General features: G+C 44.5%; 1 protein-coding gene across 3 annotated transcripts in view; it reads right to left on the bottom strand.

Annotated features, from left to right (window-relative positions):
- Positions 1-13260, bottom strand: part of C1H5orf63 (chromosome 1 C5orf63 homolog) — a 205269-nt gene extending 192009 nt beyond the window's left edge. For 2 of the 3 annotated variants that reach the window (XM_077291415.1, XM_077291405.1), the window contains exon 1: positions 13150-13243. The gene's annotated coding sequence lies outside the window, so the exon portion shown is untranslated. Of the gene's footprint in view, positions 1-13149 lie in introns of all 3 variants that reach the window. The other variant, XM_077291424.1, reaches the window with a different exon arrangement.
- Positions 13261-17620: the final 4360 nt, after the last annotated feature.

Here is a 17620-nt window from a genome sequence, read left to right on the forward strand (position 1 = left end):
TATATATATATATATATATACCTATTCTATGTGTAGACATTTATTCTACCTATTCTATTCTGTCAGTGTGATTTTACAGTACACCGCACTGAATTGCCGGCTTTTCTAGAGAACACCGGTGGGTATTTCTCGCAAGTCACACGCATGGTCCGTGTGTAATCCGTATTTTTCTCGCCCCCATAGACTTTCATTGGCGATTTTTTTGCACAATACGGTGACAAACGCAGCATGCTGCGACTTTCTACGTCCGTACAAGACCGTATAATACGGATCAGTAAAATACGGCAGATAGGAGCTGGGCCATAGAGAATCATTGTACCATATGCAATCCGTATTTTCTGCACCTCTCATACGTCCGTAAAACTCGCTAGTGTGATGCCGGCCTTATAATGCAGAGAATCTTGTGAGTCACACCCACTTGGTAAAGACTATAAATATTAGTACTAAATAAAAAAGGCCAACATCTCTGGGACTGTATTTTATATTTATTTATATGAATAAAAAAAATAGCATACTTAGGAGAGCTATAAATAAGAGCAATAACTGACCACTGTTTATATCCAGCTGTTGCAGAATTGCAAACAGCTGATCAATGGGGGAACTGGTTTTGGACCCCATGATCTGATATAGAAGACGCATCCTAATGCCCCAATTAGACAATCCAATAAATAATTGATCCTAAAATGCTCATTCAATGGGTGCACTGAGTTTTAAGCAAACATAAAATTCCATGTCATCAGCAGCGTATCCTCCTTTGTAAATTGATGGTATGCTATGGACACTTAGCATATTCTTCGGTCCTCCTAAACCTGCCATCCAGAAAGCTGATCAGGTTGCAGTCAGCTGATTGGCAGTCATTTAACGGCCTGGATCACCCGTCTAAAGGGGCCATAAGGATGGGTTTCAATATCATTGTAGAGTACAAACAGGGCAATTCCTTAAGACTGGTGCAGCACATGCCAGTCTTAATGAAGAGATAGCTGGAGCACACTGACCTGATTCACTAGGCAGCGTTCGCTAGTACCCACTGTGCACTGTCGCCAAAAATGTAAGCCAGCTGGGGTTTTCCGCTGCAAAAACGCATACACAACACAAACCAGGTTAAAAAAAAAAATAAAAAAATAATAAAATAAAAAAATCGCAGTATTCTCACCTACCGGTGTTCCCAAGCAGCGATGCTCCTGGCAGCTAACGTTCCTAGTAATACATTGCGAAATCTCGCTAGAAGTGGCAGTCTCGCAAGATTTCGCAATGTATTACTAGGAAGTAACGCTAGCTGACGGGAGCTGTTGTGAATTCCGTTCTTGAACTCCCTCCTGTGGTCATGAATGATACTTTGGCGAGTTCTGTCCATGGACTCCCTCTGGTGGCTGTGAGTGGAACTGCTGGTTCTGAGGTTGCTTCCTCAGCTGCCCTCGTTTGCGGCTGGGTTGGCTTCTCTATTTAACTCCACTCAGATCGTTACTCCATGCCAGCTGTCAATGTATTAGCACTGGTTCAGATCTCTCTCGGATCTTTCTGATGACCTGTCTACTCCAGCAGAAGCTAAGTCCCTGCTAGTTCATTTGTTGTTCATTGTGTACTGAATATATTTCTTAGTACTTGCTAAGTTCTAGTCCAGCTTGCTAACATGATATTGCCTTGCTAGCTGGAAGCTCTGGGTTGCAGAGTGGCACCTCCGCACCGTGAGTCGGTGCGGGGGTCTTTTTGCACACTCTGCGTGGCTTTTTGTAGTTTTTTGTGCTGACCGCATAGATCCCTTTCCTATCATCAGTCTATCTAGTAAGTCTGGCCTCCTTTGCTGAAACCTGTTTCATCCCTGTGTTTGTGACTTTCCTCTTAACTCACAGTTAATATATGTGGGGGGCTGCCTTTACCTTTGGGGAATTTTCTCTGAGGCAAGGTAAGGCTTATTTTCCTATCTTTAGGGGTAGTTCGCTCTTAGGCTGTGAAGAGGCGTCTAGGGAGAGTTAGGTACGCTCCACAGCTATTTCTAGTGTGTGTGTTATAGGATTAGGATTTGCGGTCAGCAGAGTTCCCACTTCCCAGAGCTCGTCCTGTCTTATAGTTTAACCATCAGGTCATTCCAGGTGCACCTAACCACCAGGTCCATAACAGTACAGCTGGCCCACAAAGTGTTAATGCATCTCAATAGAGGGATAAAAGAAGTTCTGAGACCATTTTTTTTTCTTTGCAGTGTGTTTTGTCTTCCTTTTCCCCTTAACCTCTGGGTGGTTCAGGACTCAGGTGTAGATATGGACATTCAAGGTCTGTCCTCTTGTGTTGATCACCTCACTGCACGGGTACAAAGCATTCAAGATTATGTAGTTCAGAATCCTATGTTAGAGCCTAGAATTCCAATTCCTGATTTGTTTTTTGGAGATAGATCTAAATTTCTGAATTTCAAAAATAATTGTAAACTGTTTCTTGCTTTGAAACCCCGCTCCTCTGGTGACCCCATTCAGCAAGTAAAAATCATTATTTCTTTGTTACGTGGCGACCCACAAGACTGGGCATTCTCCCTTGCGCCAGGAGATCCTGCATTGCTTAATGTAGATGCGTTTTTTCTGGCGCTTGGATTGCTTTATGACGAACCTAACTCTGTGGATCAGGCAGAGAAAATCTTGCTAGCTTTGTGTCAAGGTCAGGATGAAGCGGAGGTATATTGCCAGAAGTTTAGAAAGTGGTCTGTGCTTACTCAATGGAATGAGTGTGCCCTTGCAGCAATTTTCAGAAAAGGTCTTTCTGAAGCCCTTAAGGATGTTATGGTGGGGTTTCCCACGCCTGCTGGTCTGAATGAATCAATGTCCTTGGCCATTCAGATCGATCGGCGCTTGCGTGAACGCAAGGTTGTGCGCCATTTGGCGGTGTCCTCTGAGCAGAGGCCTGAGCCTATGCAATGTGATAGGACTTTGACCAGAGCTGAACGGCAAGAACACAGACGTCAGAATGGGCTGTGTTTTTACTGTGGTGACCCCACTCATGCTATCTCTGATTGTCCTAAGCGCACTAAGCGGTTCGCTAGGTCTGTCACCATTAGTACTGTACAGCCTAAATTTCTTTTGTCCGTTACTCTGATTTGCTCTTTGTCGTCCTACTCTGTTATGGCATTTGTGGACTCAGGCGCTGCCCTGAATTTGATGGACTTAGAGTTTGCCAGGCGCTGTGGTTTTTTCTTGGAGCCCTTGCAGTATCCTATTCCATTAAGGGGAATTGATGCTACGCCTTTGGCCAAGAATAAGCCTCAGTACTGGACTCAGTTGACCATGTGCATGGCTCCTGCACATCAGGAAGATGTTCGCTTTTTGGTGTTGCATAATTTGCATGATGTGGTCGTGCTGGGTTTGCCATGGCTACAGGTCCATAATCCAGTATTGGATTGGAAATCAATGTCTGTGTCCAGTTGGGGTTGTCAAGGGGTACATGGTGACGTTCCGTTGTTGTCAATTTCTCCTTCTAAAGTCCCTGAGTTTTTGTCGGATTACCGAGATGTATTCGATGAGCCCAAATCCAGTGCCCTACCTCCTCATAGGGATTGTGATTGTGCTATTAATTTGATTCCTGGTAGTAAATTTCCTAAGGGACGACTTTTCAATTTATCTGTGCCGGAACACGCCGCTATGCGGAGTTATATAAAGGAGTCCTTGGAGAAGGGGCATATTCGCCCGTCGTCGTCGCCATTGGGAGCAGGGTTCTTTTTTGTGGCCAAGAAGGATGGTTCTCTGAGACCTTGTATAGATTACCGCCTTCTCATTAAAATCACGGTCAAATTTCAGTACCCTTTGCCTCTACTGTCTGACTTGTTTGCTCGGATTAAGGGGGCTAGTTGGTTCACCAAGATAGATCTTCGAGGGGCGTATAATCTGGTGCGTATTAAACAGGGCGATGAATGGAAAACAGCATTTAATACGCCCGAGGGCCATTTTGAGTACCTGGTGATGCCATTCGGGCTTTCTAATGCTCCATCTGTGTTTCAGTCCTTTGTGCATGACGTCTTCCGAAAGTATTTGGATAGATTCATTATTGTATATTTGGATGATCGCTAATTTTTCTAGTGTTGTTAAACCGTTGACTGATTTGACCAAGAAAGGTGCTGATGTGGTGAATTGGTCCTCTGCGGCCGTTGAGGCTTTTCGGGAGTTGAAACGTCGTTTCTCTTCGGCCCCTGTGTTGTGTCAGCCAGATGTTTCTCTCCCTTTTTTAGGTCGAGGTTGAGGCTTCTGAGATTGGAGCAGGGGCTGTTTTGTCTCAAAGATCTTCTGATGGCTCTGTGATGAAGCCATGTGCTTTCTTTTCTAGAAAGTTTTCGCCTGCTGAGCGTAATTATGATGTTGGCAATCGGGAGTTGTTGGCTATGAAGTGGGCGTTCGAGGAGTGCCGACATTGGCTTGAGGGAGCCAAGCATCGCGTAGTGGTCTTAACGGATCACAAAAATCTGACTTATCTCGAGTCTGCTAAGCGGTTGAATCCTAGACAGGCTCGATGGTCGCTGTTTTTCTCCCGTTTCAATTTTGTGGTTTCATACCTTCCGGGTTCTAAGAATGTGAAGGCCAATGCCCTTTCAAGGAGTTTTGTGCCTGATTCCCCGGGAGTTCCTGAGCCGGCTGGTATTCACCAAGAGGGGGTATTTCTGTCTGCCATCTCACCTGATTTGCGGCGGGCGCTGCAGGAGTTTCAGGCTGATAGACCTGACCGTTGTCCAGCAGAAAAACTGTTTGTCCCTGATAGATGGACTAGTAGAGTTATCTCTGAGGTTCATTGTTCGGTGTTGGCTGGTCATCCTGGGATTTTTGGTACCAGATATTTGGTGGCTAGGTCCTTTTGGTGGCCTTCCTTGTCACGGGATGTGCGTTCTTTTGTGCAGTCTTGTGGGACTTGTGCTCGGGCCAAGCCCTGCTGTTCTCGTGCCAGTGGGTTACTTTTGCCCTTGCCAGTCCCGAAAAGGCCTTGGACGCATGTTTCCATGGATTTTATTTCAGATCTCCCTGTCTCTCAAAGGATGTCGGTCATCTGGGTGGTTTGTGATCGCTTCTCTAAGATGGTCCATTTGGTACCCTTGCCTAAATTACCTTCCTCCTCTGATTTGGTTCCACTATTTTTCCAGCATGTGGTTCGTTTGCATGGCATTCCGGAGAACATCGTGTCGGACAGAGGTTCCCAGTTTGTTTCAAGGTTTTGGCGGTCCTTTTGTGCTAAGATGGGCATTGATTTGTCTTTCTCTTCGGCTTTCCATCCTCAGACAAATGGCCAAACCGAACGAACTAATCAGACTTTGGAGACCTATCTGAGATGCTTTGTTTCTGCTGATCAGGATGATTGGGTGACCTTCTTGCCATTGGCTGAGTTCGCCCTAAATAATCGGGCTAGTTCGGCTACCTTGGTTTTGCCTTTTTTTTTGTAATTCTGGTTTTCATCCTCGTTTTTCTTCAGGGCAGGTTGAGCCTTCGGACTGTCCTGGTGTGGATTCTGTGGTGGACAGGTTGCAGCAAATTTGGACTCATGTAGTGGACAATTTGACATTGTCCCAGGAGAAGGCTCAACGTTTCGCCAACCGCCGTCGCTGTGTTGGTCCCCGACTTCGTGTTGGGGATTTGGTTTGGTTGTCGTCTCGTCATGTCCCTATGAAGGTTTCTTCTCCTAAGTTTAAGCCTCGTTTCATTGGTCCTTATAAGATTTCTGAAATTCTCAATCCTGTGTCGTTTCGTTTGGCCCTTCCAGCTTCTTTTGCCATCCATAATGTGTTCCATAGGTCGTTGTTGCGGAGATATGTGGCGCCTATGGTTCCCTCCGTTGACCCTCCTGCTCCGGTGTTGGTCGAGGGGGAGTTGGAGTATGTGGTGGAGAAGATTTTGAATTCTCGTATTTCGAGACGGAAACTTCAGTACCTGGTCAAATGGAAGGGCTATGGTCAGGAGGATAATTCCTGGGTTTTTGCCTCCGATGTCCATGCGGCTGAGTTGGTTCGTGCCTTTCATTTGGCTCGTCCTGATCGGCCTGGGGGCTCTGGTGAGGGTTCGGTGACCCCTCCTCAAGGGGGGGGGGGTACTGTTGTGAATTCCGTTCTTGAACTCCCTCCTGTGGTCATGAATGATACTTCGGCGAGTTCTGTCCATGGACTCCCTCTGGTGGCTGTGAGTGGAACTGCTGGTTCTGAGGTTGCTTCCTCAGCTGCCCTCGTTTGTGGCTGGGTTGGCTTCTCTATTTAACTCCACTCAGATCGTTACTCCATGCCAGCTGTCAATGTATTAGCACTGGTTCAGATCTCTCTCGGATCTTTCTGATGACCTGTCTACTCCAGCAGAAGCTAAGTCCCTGCTAGTTCATTTGTTGTTCATTGTGTACTGAATATATTTCTTAGTACTTGCTAAGTTCTAGTCCAGCTTGCTAACATGATATTGCCTTGAAAGCTGGAAGCTCTGGGTTGCAGAGTGGCACCTCCGCACCGTGAGTGGGCCCGGGTTTTTTTTGCACACTCTGCGTGGCTTTTTGTAGTTTTTTGTGCTGACCGCATAGATCCCTTTCCTATCCTCAGTCTATCTAGTAAGTCTGGCCTCCTTTGCTGAAACCTGTTTCATCCCTGTGTTTGTGACTTTCCTCTTAACTCACATTTAATATATGTGGGGGGCTGCCTTTACCTTTGGGGAATTTTCTCTGAGGCAAAGTAAGGCTTATTTTTCTATCTTTAGGGGTAGTTAGCTCTTAGGCTGTGAAGAGGCGTCTAGGGAGAGTTAGGTACGCTCCACAGCTATTTCTAGTGTGTATGTTATAGGATTAGGATTTGCGGTCAGCAGAGTTCCCACTTCCCAGAGCTCGTCCTGTCTTCTAGTTTAACCATCAAGTCATTCCAGGTGCACCTAACCACCAGGTCCATAACAGGGAGCATCGGTGACGCTGCGCGGGAACGCCGGTAGGTGAAAATATTGCGATTTTTTTATTTTATTTATTATTTTAACATTATATCTTGTGTCTATTGATGCTGCATAGGCAGCATCAATAGTAAAAAGAGAAAGAGAGCGAGCAAGAGAGAATTTCCCTGACGGGAAATTCTTCCATGCATGCTCTCTTTGAAAAGGCGGGACCCGTCGCTGGATTCCTGCTTTTCACAGGCAGCGACGCATCCTGCGCCCATAGGCTACTATTGTAGCCAGTGACGGGCAGCGCAGGATGCGTCACTGACCGATTTTCTGACGTGCAGAAAAAACGTTCATCTGAACGTTTTCTCTGCCCGACGGACCATTTTTTTATGCAGGATCCAGTGAAAGACGAATGAAACGGATGGCCATCTGTCACAATCCGTCGCTAATACAAGTCTATGAGAAAATGCAGGATCCTGCATTCTCAAAAATCAACGGATTGTGACGGGAGCTGAAAGACGGAAGTGTGAAAGAGGCCTTAGGTGTTAGCCTTATTATAGTCTTCCTACAGTATGTATATGTTTGGGCATTTTTTGCCTTTTAATTCGTTTTAATTTTCATGTGTATTGTTACACAAATTTTTGTGTTACCTATTTGTATTTAATAAAATTATTATCTTTATAAAGGTGATCCCATAGCATCAGCATACTTTTTCTTCCTTTTTTTAATCATTATTCGTATAAGTATGCACTAGGTTGATCCCGATAATTGGGTGGTGCCCAGTGGCGTAACTACAAAGTTATGGGCCCCGATGCGAACTTTCAAATGGAGCCCCCCCACCATGCCCAAATATATTCCACCCAAATTCACATTTTTCCTATTCATTTCGCACACTATAGCTTTATTGCAAAGTTGTATAGTGTGACCTCAGTGGCGTAACTATCTGGTGCCCCATCCTGGTATATATTTGTCCCCCGTACTGCCATTGCTATGTAATTTATAAAAGAATATAAACCATTATACTCATCAGGGGCTTACATAGAAGTCATGGGGATCCATATAAGAAGTATAATGCACGCCCATAGTCCTACTTATAATATAATGCAGCCCCATAGTCCACCATATAATATACTGCACAGTTCATAGTCATCCATATATTATAATACACTGCCCATAGTCCTCCATATAGTAGTATACACTCCTCAGTCCTCCATATAGTATAATACACTCCTCATAGTCCTCATTATATTAAAATACACTCCTCAGTGCTCCATATAGCATAATACACTCCTCATAGTGCTCCATATAGTATAATGCACCCCTATAGTCCTCTATATAGTATAATACACTCCTCAGTCCCTCCATATAGTATAATACACTCCTCAGTCCTCCATATAGTATAATATATTCCTCAGTCCACGATATAGTATAATACACTCCTCAGTCCTCCATATAGTATAATACAATACTCATAGTGCTCCATATAGTATAATACACTGCCATCATGTTGTACAATTCACTTCTCATAGTATAATGCACCCCATAGTTCTTCATATAGTATAATGTATTCCCCATAGTCCTCGATTCAGATAATGCAGCCCATATACTGTAGTATAATGCAGCCACCCCACAGAGTATAATGCAACCACCCCAAAGAGTATAATGCAGCCACCCCACAAAAGTATAATGCAGCCTCGCCATACAATATAATGTAACCCCCATAGAATATAATGCAACCCCCCTCATACTATAATGCAGTCTCTCCACAGGGGCAGTGAGAAAGACACGGGCAAATGGTGAATAGTGAATAGGGGGCAGGGAGAAGGACACAAGGGGGCTAGGGGAGACAGGCAATAGGGTAACACACAGGGGGAGCTAGGGAGCAAGGAAGACCGGCACAAGGGGACACATGGGGGCTATGAGGCAGGGGAGAAGGGCACAAGGGGACTAGTGGGCAAGGGAGTATGACACAAGGGGACAAGGGAGACTGACACAAGGGGACACACGGGGACTAGTGGGCCAGGGAAACTACACACGGGGACAAGGGACACAAGCACAAGGGGATTCATAGGGACCAGGAGGAAGGGGAGAAGGGCACAAGGGGACACACGAGGACTAAGGGGCAAGGAGACAGACACAAGAGGACACAAGGGGACTCCTAGGGCAGAGTAGATAGGGACACAAGGGAAGGCAGGGCTGCAAGGGGACGGGAAGAAGGGGGAGACTTGGGAGCAGGGAAGAAGGGGCACAGGGATTACGAGGACAGGGTAGATGGGGAACACACGGTGAGAAAGGGGACAGGGGAGACTTGAGAGCAAGGCAGACGGGTCACATGGGGACAAGCAGCTCTGTCCTTTCCCACACCTCCCCCGCTCTCGCCTTCTGTCCTGAGGCTGCAGAACAGGAGAAGCTGTCTCACCGTGCTGACTGGAGCTGCTTCCTATCTCTCACATGCCCCAGCTGCCCCCCTCCCCCAAGATATGACTCTGACTGTTGTGCGGGAGGAATCTCCTGCACTGCAACATGGTGTCGGATGCCTCTGACCTGCTGGGCCCCTGACCCGCCAGACCCGGTAGCAGCGACCGCTGCAACCGTGGTAGTTACACCCCTGGTGGTGCCCTCATACCTCATTAAAGAGGTAGCTCTTTCTCCAAGATCCTATCCCAATATGTAGCAGATATAATAATAAATAAAATAAATAAATACCTCCAATTAGAAAAGTAGTATAGTTTTTCTGATTCGCTATGTCTCTTTCCTCATGTGCAGACATTGCAGGATCTTAGGTTTTCAGGGTTACTAGCTAGCTGCTATTGGTCGTAACCATGGATACCTAAGGTCCTGCAATGCCTGCACATGAAGAAAGAGACACAGCGAATCAGAAAAACTATACTACTTTTCTAATTGGAGGAATTTGCTAATATTATTACACCTACTACATATTGGGATAGGATCTTGGAGATGGGAATAACTGTTTAACTACTACTTAATAGGAATTATCATTGTGAACTGCCATTAAATATAAACTTGTCCTGGTCACTCACATGTGAGAGCACAGCTCTGACACGGCCGTATTCACATAGGTGATCAAAAAGTTTTCTATATGATCTTTGTAAAAAACACACTAAGGGCTCATTTCCACATGCGAGGCACACGTCCGTATCTCGCATGTGGAAACCAAGCTGTGGAGCCGGCACTCCAGAGCGGAGCGTGCGGACGCATAGGAACACATGGAGCTGCACAGCTCCGCTCCAAAGTGCCAGAGCTTGGTTTCCACATGCGAGATACGGACGTGTGCCTCGCATGTGGAAATGAGCCCTAAGTGTAAGTTACACAAGCATATAAAAAATTGGTCAGAGGTTCTTCCAAAAAATTGAGATGATTTTTTTTTTGTCATGTGTGTGCAGTCTGTATACAATCCGTGTTTTTTCTCAGTAGCTATTAATCATATACGGGACCATTTACAGTTTCCTAAGTTACAGAAGTGCAATGTACTCATAAAAATCGGATCGCATACTGTGGCTCGGTATGGCATCTGATTTTTTGTATGCACCCATATACTTGAATGGGTGAATTTCATTTCATTAAGAAACTGATGCATGTTGTTATTTTTTCACAACCAGACTCAGTAAAAAATAAAAAATCACTTCTCAGCCCTGACCCTTTAAATGACATTGGTGCGAGTGTTTTCTGTTTTTTCACGGATGGCACGCAGCCCGAAAATAGTCATGTGACCGAGACCTGAAACAAAGTGAATGTATTCTAATGATGCATTTAGACGTCGTTCAGCGCTCGTTTACCGGCCAGAGCACAGAAGCTGACGAGCAATAATGGGGACAAAGCAACTGCTAATCCGATCGCTCTGTCCCCATATACAGCCAGCACATGCTAACGGCAGCACATCCCATTCACACAGGGTGAGGCACTGAAAATGACAAATTTTTTTGCCGGCATAAACAGTCCAATCAACCAATGAACGCTCGTTTTCTGATTATTCACTGGTGTAAATCACTGTTCGGTCACTCGAACAAGCTGAGCACTTGAGTTCATACATTAAAAATGTAAGAAAATTGTATACATTAATATCATTATACAAAGAATAACATTTCCTAGTTAAAATCAAGATATCCCTCGAGACATGTAAAAATGATGCTTTTTTTCTGCAGGCCTCTCCATCAAAATATGATTTAAAAATCTGCTCTGATTTGACTGCTTTTTACATGCATTTTGTATGCCCTCCATAGACATCTATAGGGAAATCTGAACCAAAACACCTGCAGACTTCACCAGCATCTCTAAAGGCACTGAGGGTGGGAGTTTCCATGAGATCACATCTACTTTGAACAGATTCTCGTCAGAGAAAAAAAAAAAGCAGTATTTATGCTACGTGAGAGCATGGAATAAAGCTACGTGCACCCAGTGCATCAAAACCCAAGTGAAATCAGACCATAAACTGCATCGTTTCTACAGCCCGGTCCACCTGCATTGGACAATTTCTGAGAATCCCACATGGAAACACAGAACTATTCGGCTGCTCATAGAGGTTTCTGGCGTGGATTTTCCTGACTGAAAAAACGCTTCTAATAAAAAGGATTTGTAAGGACACACATGGTTTTAGAAGCATTTTTTAATTATGTGGGATGTATGAATATGGCGAGGTTTTTGGAGTGTTTTCATTGCTTAAACTACGATAAAAACCACACAGAAAAATGCACCAAAAAAAATAACAAACAGGTTTTTTTTTTTTTTAACAGAAAGGAAAAATAAAACAGAAACAAACCACAATGTCCTTACAGGCGCATTCTTATTCCAATAGACATGGAAGCTTGTTACAAGTAGACTTGACTCTTTTTTTCAACATAGATTTTGGCACGAAATCTGCAGCAAAATCGCATCAAGAAAATCTATGTGACCATAAACTAAATTCCAATCTTCATGTGGGTCAGCGCCACGAGTCCACTCACAATTCTGCCTTCTTAGACATTACAGGTCAGATACACTGTGACTTGGGCTTAACTACATGTCACGTTGTCAAAAATCATTGAATGCCGCTTCTAAATCGCTGCTTAATGCAAATGAATGGGGTCACATTGCGATCCACAAGGAACCGCGAGAAGCAAATCAGAAAAAATCCAACCGGTTCAGATTTTTTTCTTTTGTCGCGGTTCCTTGCAAGGTACAACGCAACTCCATTCACCGGCGATGTAGCAGCAGCACACACCGATCTGTAAGCAGCATGTGTGGTCTAGCCTGAGCCATAGGCCACGTTCACACACTCAGTATTGGGTCAGTATTTTACATCAGTATTTATAAGCCAAAACCAGCAGAGGAGAAATCAGAGGAAGAGTATAAGGCTATGTGCCCACGTAGCAGAATCTAAGAAGAATTTTCCGCATCAAATCCGGATTTCCTTGCCAGGAAATCCGCTTGCGTTTTTCTGCGTTGTTTTTGTGTTTTTCTAGCGTATTTGTCGCGTTTTTCATGTGTGTTTTTTTCCATGTGTCCCAGTACAAGTCTATAGCGGCAAAATCGCCGTATTCCGCAAAATTAATAAACATGCTGCGCTTTTTTCCGTGATGCGTTTCCGCTGCGAAAAAAAAACGCAGCATGGGCACAATTGCGCAATGCCATTTTGTAAGCATTTTTTAAGTGTTTCCACACTGGAAAAAACGCTTAAAAATGCTACGTGAGCACATAGTCAAAGGGTATGTGCAAACGTTGCGGATTTGGCTGCTGATCCGCAGTTTCCCATGCGTTGTACAGTCCCATGTAAACCTATGGAAAACCAAATCCGCAGTGCACATGCTGCGGTTTATTTTCCGCAGAATGTCAATTGTTTGTGAGGATTCTGCAGTGTTTTACATCTATTCCATAATAGGAATCCGCAGGTGTAAAAACGCTGGCGAAATCCGAGCAAAATCTGCATAAAAACCACAGGTAAAACGCAGGGCGTTTTACCTGCAGATTCTGCAGAATCCAAGCAGAAAAATCCGCAATGGAATCCTCACCGTGTGCTCATACCCTAATAGAAACACGTCACCACTTCTGTATTTATCACCCACTCCTGGTTTTGGCTTCCAAATACTCAGGTAACATGTGAACGTGACCATAAGGATCTATCAGCCCCTATGTGCAGCAGGCTAGGACCCCTGTACACCCTCCAGCCCCCAGTGTTATCAGCACCCAGTCACTGTCCTCTCACATTGAATTTAATGAATGCACAGGATCCATACAACTATTATCCCCACATACGCAGAGCAGTCACATGAATATCCGGACCCACGCGTGCCTCACCCACCCTGTGTCACACGGAAGGTCACTCAGCCCCGGCCACGGAGAGCAGCAGCCGGCCTACTTCCTGCTGTCAGAGCTGGGGTGACACTGCCCTCTAGTGGGAAGAGGACCGCTGCTCTTCCTGTCACTTTCTTACTTTTGTGTCACAGCAGTAATGTCGGTATCTTCTGCGGAGCTTGTTCACACCCACGTCAGTATTTGGTCAGGATTTTGCCTCAGGGTTTATATGGCAAAACCAGGAGTGGAAGAATCAGAGAAACATGGACACCTGTTCTGTGTTTTGGAGACTCTCCTTGTTGTGGCATAAAAGTAGTGATGTGTGAATTCAGCTTAATGCTCCTGTGCTGTCACATGTGTCAGATAAAGCCCCCCACACACACCCCCGGCTCCAGTTTGTAAAAAAACAAAATACAATCATATTGCGCCTTACCCTCACCGGGTCTAATTCTCACTCGCTGATCCTGAGCCGTCTGTAATTGTCTACAGTGCTCACATCATGTCATGATGCTTATTTTTTCCTTGTAGATTTGCAGCAGATTTAAACTTGTAGCGTGTCAAATTCCTTCAGCGATTTTGCTGCAGATTTCACCCATGTGCAAAATATATTAAAGCGAACCTGTCTCCAGGTTTGCCCCATATGAGATAAGACCACCACCTTTCTGCCATCATATGCAGCATTCTAATATGCTGTATTATGCCCCCAATCCGGCCTGCAAGACAAGAAAAACTTTTCATTATACTCACCTACGGGGCGGACTGGTCGGGTCTGATGGGCGCCGCTGGTCTTGGCTCGGTGCCTCTCTTCTTCTTTCGATGCCGTCCTCCTTCTGAGCTTCGCATGGATGATGCGTCCTACGTCATCCACACAAGGTTCCCGGCATCGCGCTCCTGCTCAGGTGTACTACTCTCCCCTGACCTGGGCAGGGCAAAGTGCCGCAGTGCGCACACGCCAGGTCTCTTCGACCCCTTTCCAGGCATATGCGCACTGTAGTACTTTGATTTTCCCATATAATGTACTGGAGAATGGGAAAGTAATTCCAAGTGCGGTAAAATTGCAAAAATAGTGCAATCCCACAAATGTTTTTGAGGGTTTTTTAACATGTTCACTAAATGCTAAAACTGACCTGCCATTATGAATTTCCAGGTCATGACGAGTATGCAGCTGCCAAACATGTATAAATTCCTTTTTATTTAAGTGGTGAAAAAAAAATCCAAAGTTTGTAAAAAAAAAAAAAGCACCATTTTCTGAGACCCGTAGTGTCTCCATTTTTTGGGATATGCGGCTTTGTGAGGGCTTCTTTTTTTACTCTTTTCTATTCTTATTTACACTTTATTCTTCATTGCTATAAGGCCTTGAAAATGATCAAATCCAGGACTGGATCCATTTTAAAGTCATGCTTATAAAAAATGTCTCACATCAGGACAGGAACAATCCTACTAAATGTGTCTCTTTTTCCTCCTCGGAGATTCCATTGACTCCAGCTCTGATAAATCACACTCGAGCAGTGGAGGAGACCTCAATGTTCCAGATTACTCATCATAAAACGCAAAAGGAGGGGGAGGGTAAACGATTCCGAGACAGCGAGAGAAACAAGAAGGAGGCTTCCACACTATATATACATCTCAGGAATGTTCTTATCTTGTCACCCACTACTCTTTCTGATATACAGATTGAGGTTCTGGCCAAGGGACTCAATTTTGTCCCAAGCCAGAACTTCTGTTTCATACTATTCGTGCTGTAAATATATTTGCACGTCTGCAGTGCTGACTGTAAAAAGACATTTTTATAATGAAACAACGCAGTCTATGACGTCTTCGGATGCATCTTCTTCCAATGAATTTTGTGATAAATTGTTTAAGGAACAACATGCGTTACCTTACCGACTTTACAACAATTGTGTAGTGAGAATGATCATTTATTTCCTTTGAGTCTGATTAAACTCAGAAACCCGACCTTTTATCCCCTGCAATCCAGACCTTCTCCAGATCCTTGTGGAGCGTGATTTAAAATCTCTTAGTGACAATGTCAAAACCCAATCACATAGAGAAAAAATCTCAGTAGGGATCAGTTTGAAGCTGTGAATAAATTCCAAGCTAATCATAATCTTATTATAAAACAATCAGATAAAGCTGGATGTGTAGTAGTTATGGAGTCAGTATTGTGCTGTAACCAGGTTTCCGCTATTCTTAACAACAAACATACATATATAGATGACTTAACGCTGATCCCACAGTGATTTTCAAAAATACCTAAATGTCTGGATGTGGGTATTGTTTTGGGGGTTTCAAAGCAAGGCGAGGAAATATTACTTACCTGAGCATTCCATTCTCCCTATATTCCATGGTCTACCCAAGACTCATAAAGATGTTTTCCCTCCACCATTACACCCCATTATACCTGGTATTAGATCACTTAACAAAAAATGAGCAAATAGTTGGATGAATATCTGCAGCTGCTACTTTCCAGGATACCTGGTTACCTTAAGAACAGCTCTACCGTGCTCCAAATATTTGACAATTTCAATTGGGTTCCAATTTTTTTTCATGTGATGCAGTCATTCCGCATCATCTAGCCATTTGGGCTATTCAACATCATATTGAATATTACAGCTCATATAGTTTGGAACTAAAACAATCATTGCAGTATTTATTAGGACATTATTTTTTCATGTTTAATTCAGAATATTTTTTGCAAGCGGAGGCTACCCTTATGGGCTCAAAATTCTCATCTTCTCCTGCTATGTTGTACATGGCCTAGTGAGAAGAAACATACATTTTTAATTTGTCATATCCATGCCCTGATAGCGTGGTTTGGTAACCACCACCTACTACTCATACGGTCCGGCAACATGTCATTCGTACCACACTTTGTTTCTTATTTGAACTCCAATAATCTTAATTTGAGATTTACATATTGTTCCCCCAGCAATTCTATTCCTTTTCTTGACTTACACCTCCAGGGAGATAATGTCAATGGCAAAGTCCATGCCTCATTGTTTAGAAAGGACATCTCAGGCAAAACCATACTATTGGCTTTCAGTTTTACCCCAGTCACACTACTAAGTCAATCCCCTATGTGGAGCTAGTGCAAGCCAAACATATGTACTCAGATGAAGATACATTCAACACAGAAAAATAATAAATATTTACCAGATTAAGAGATACGAGATACAGTACACCTGCCATAAAATCAGAAATAAATAAGGTAAATAAAAAATCCAGAAGAGCAACAGTATAATAATAAATCCAAACCTAATGAATTGATCTCATGTCCAGCCACCTTCTCCACTCCTTACAGCCTCCAATTCAATCAGATTAAAGCCATTTGTGATGACATAGCATTTAATCTTAATTATCCAGGCGTAAATTCAGTAGGCCCAGAGAGATACATTATTATCTTTATGTTGGATTTTGACTTTGTGTCTTTCTTTGTGTAACGAATGAAGCGGTGGCACAGGTGCTGAAGGCCATATTTGTTTTTTATTGATAAATCTGTGGACCCTCGGGACCACGTTCCTGGGGGCTCCGAAAGGGGCGTGACTACGTGAGCCCCAGACACCCGTGGTAAGTCCCCTCGAACAGGGTCAGAGTGGAATGCCTGGGGGACACGGGTGCTACCTCCAGTTAGACCCCGGACACGTGGCAGCTCTCCCAGCGGGACAAACGGACAAGCAGGGTTAGCAGATGTCGTGGAGCTGACCGGTGAGTTCTGGGTATATAGGTAAGAGCTGATACAGGTGGTACAGGTGAAGTCCAGAGCTACGGATGGCTGAATGGCGGGATGTGACAGAACTGGCATAGACAGAACGACGTTGTCCAGGATAGACGGGTGTCAGGTGGATGACAGTCTGCAGAGACAAACAGTGTACGCGAAGCTCTGGCAAAACACTTCAGCAGATAAAACACACACTAGCTGCAACCGGAAGCTAGCAACGGAGGATACTTGTTGCTCCGCCACCCTCCCTATGGCAGGGCTAGAAATAGTAATCACTAACACGCTATTGGTCAGAAGTGCTTTTTGAAAAATGCGGGCTGTCTCTTTAAGAGACCAGGAGCGCGCACACGCGTGACCTAAGCACTCTACTGGTGACCCTGCGAATGTACGGGACCAGAACCAGGTGTAACAGTATCCCCCTCTTTACACCCCCTCTGTTTCAAGCCTGCGTAGAATCTTTTCAGTAGGAGAGCAGCCTGGATATTCTCTTTAGGCTCCCATGACCTCTCCTCTCGACCAAAGCCACTCCAATCCACCAAATAAAAGGTCTTACCTTGTACTCTCTTAGTGGCCAAGATATTTTCTACCTCAAAGACATCCTCCTCACTAACAGGATCAGGAGTGGAACCTGGGTCTTTAAAGAAGGAGCTCAAAACTACTACTGGCCGTGCACCAGGAAGCAGGGGAAAGAGAGGAAGCAGAGGCTGCAGCAAGACGGCGTGGAGCCAGCACAGACCAGGAGTCCTGACGGGGACCCCAC

Source organism: Ranitomeya variabilis, chromosome 1 (genome assembly GCF_051348905.1).
Source record: "Ranitomeya variabilis isolate aRanVar5 chromosome 1, aRanVar5.hap1, whole genome shotgun sequence".
NCBI classification, from domain to species: domain Eukaryota; kingdom Metazoa; phylum Chordata; class Amphibia; order Anura; family Dendrobatidae; genus Ranitomeya; species Ranitomeya variabilis.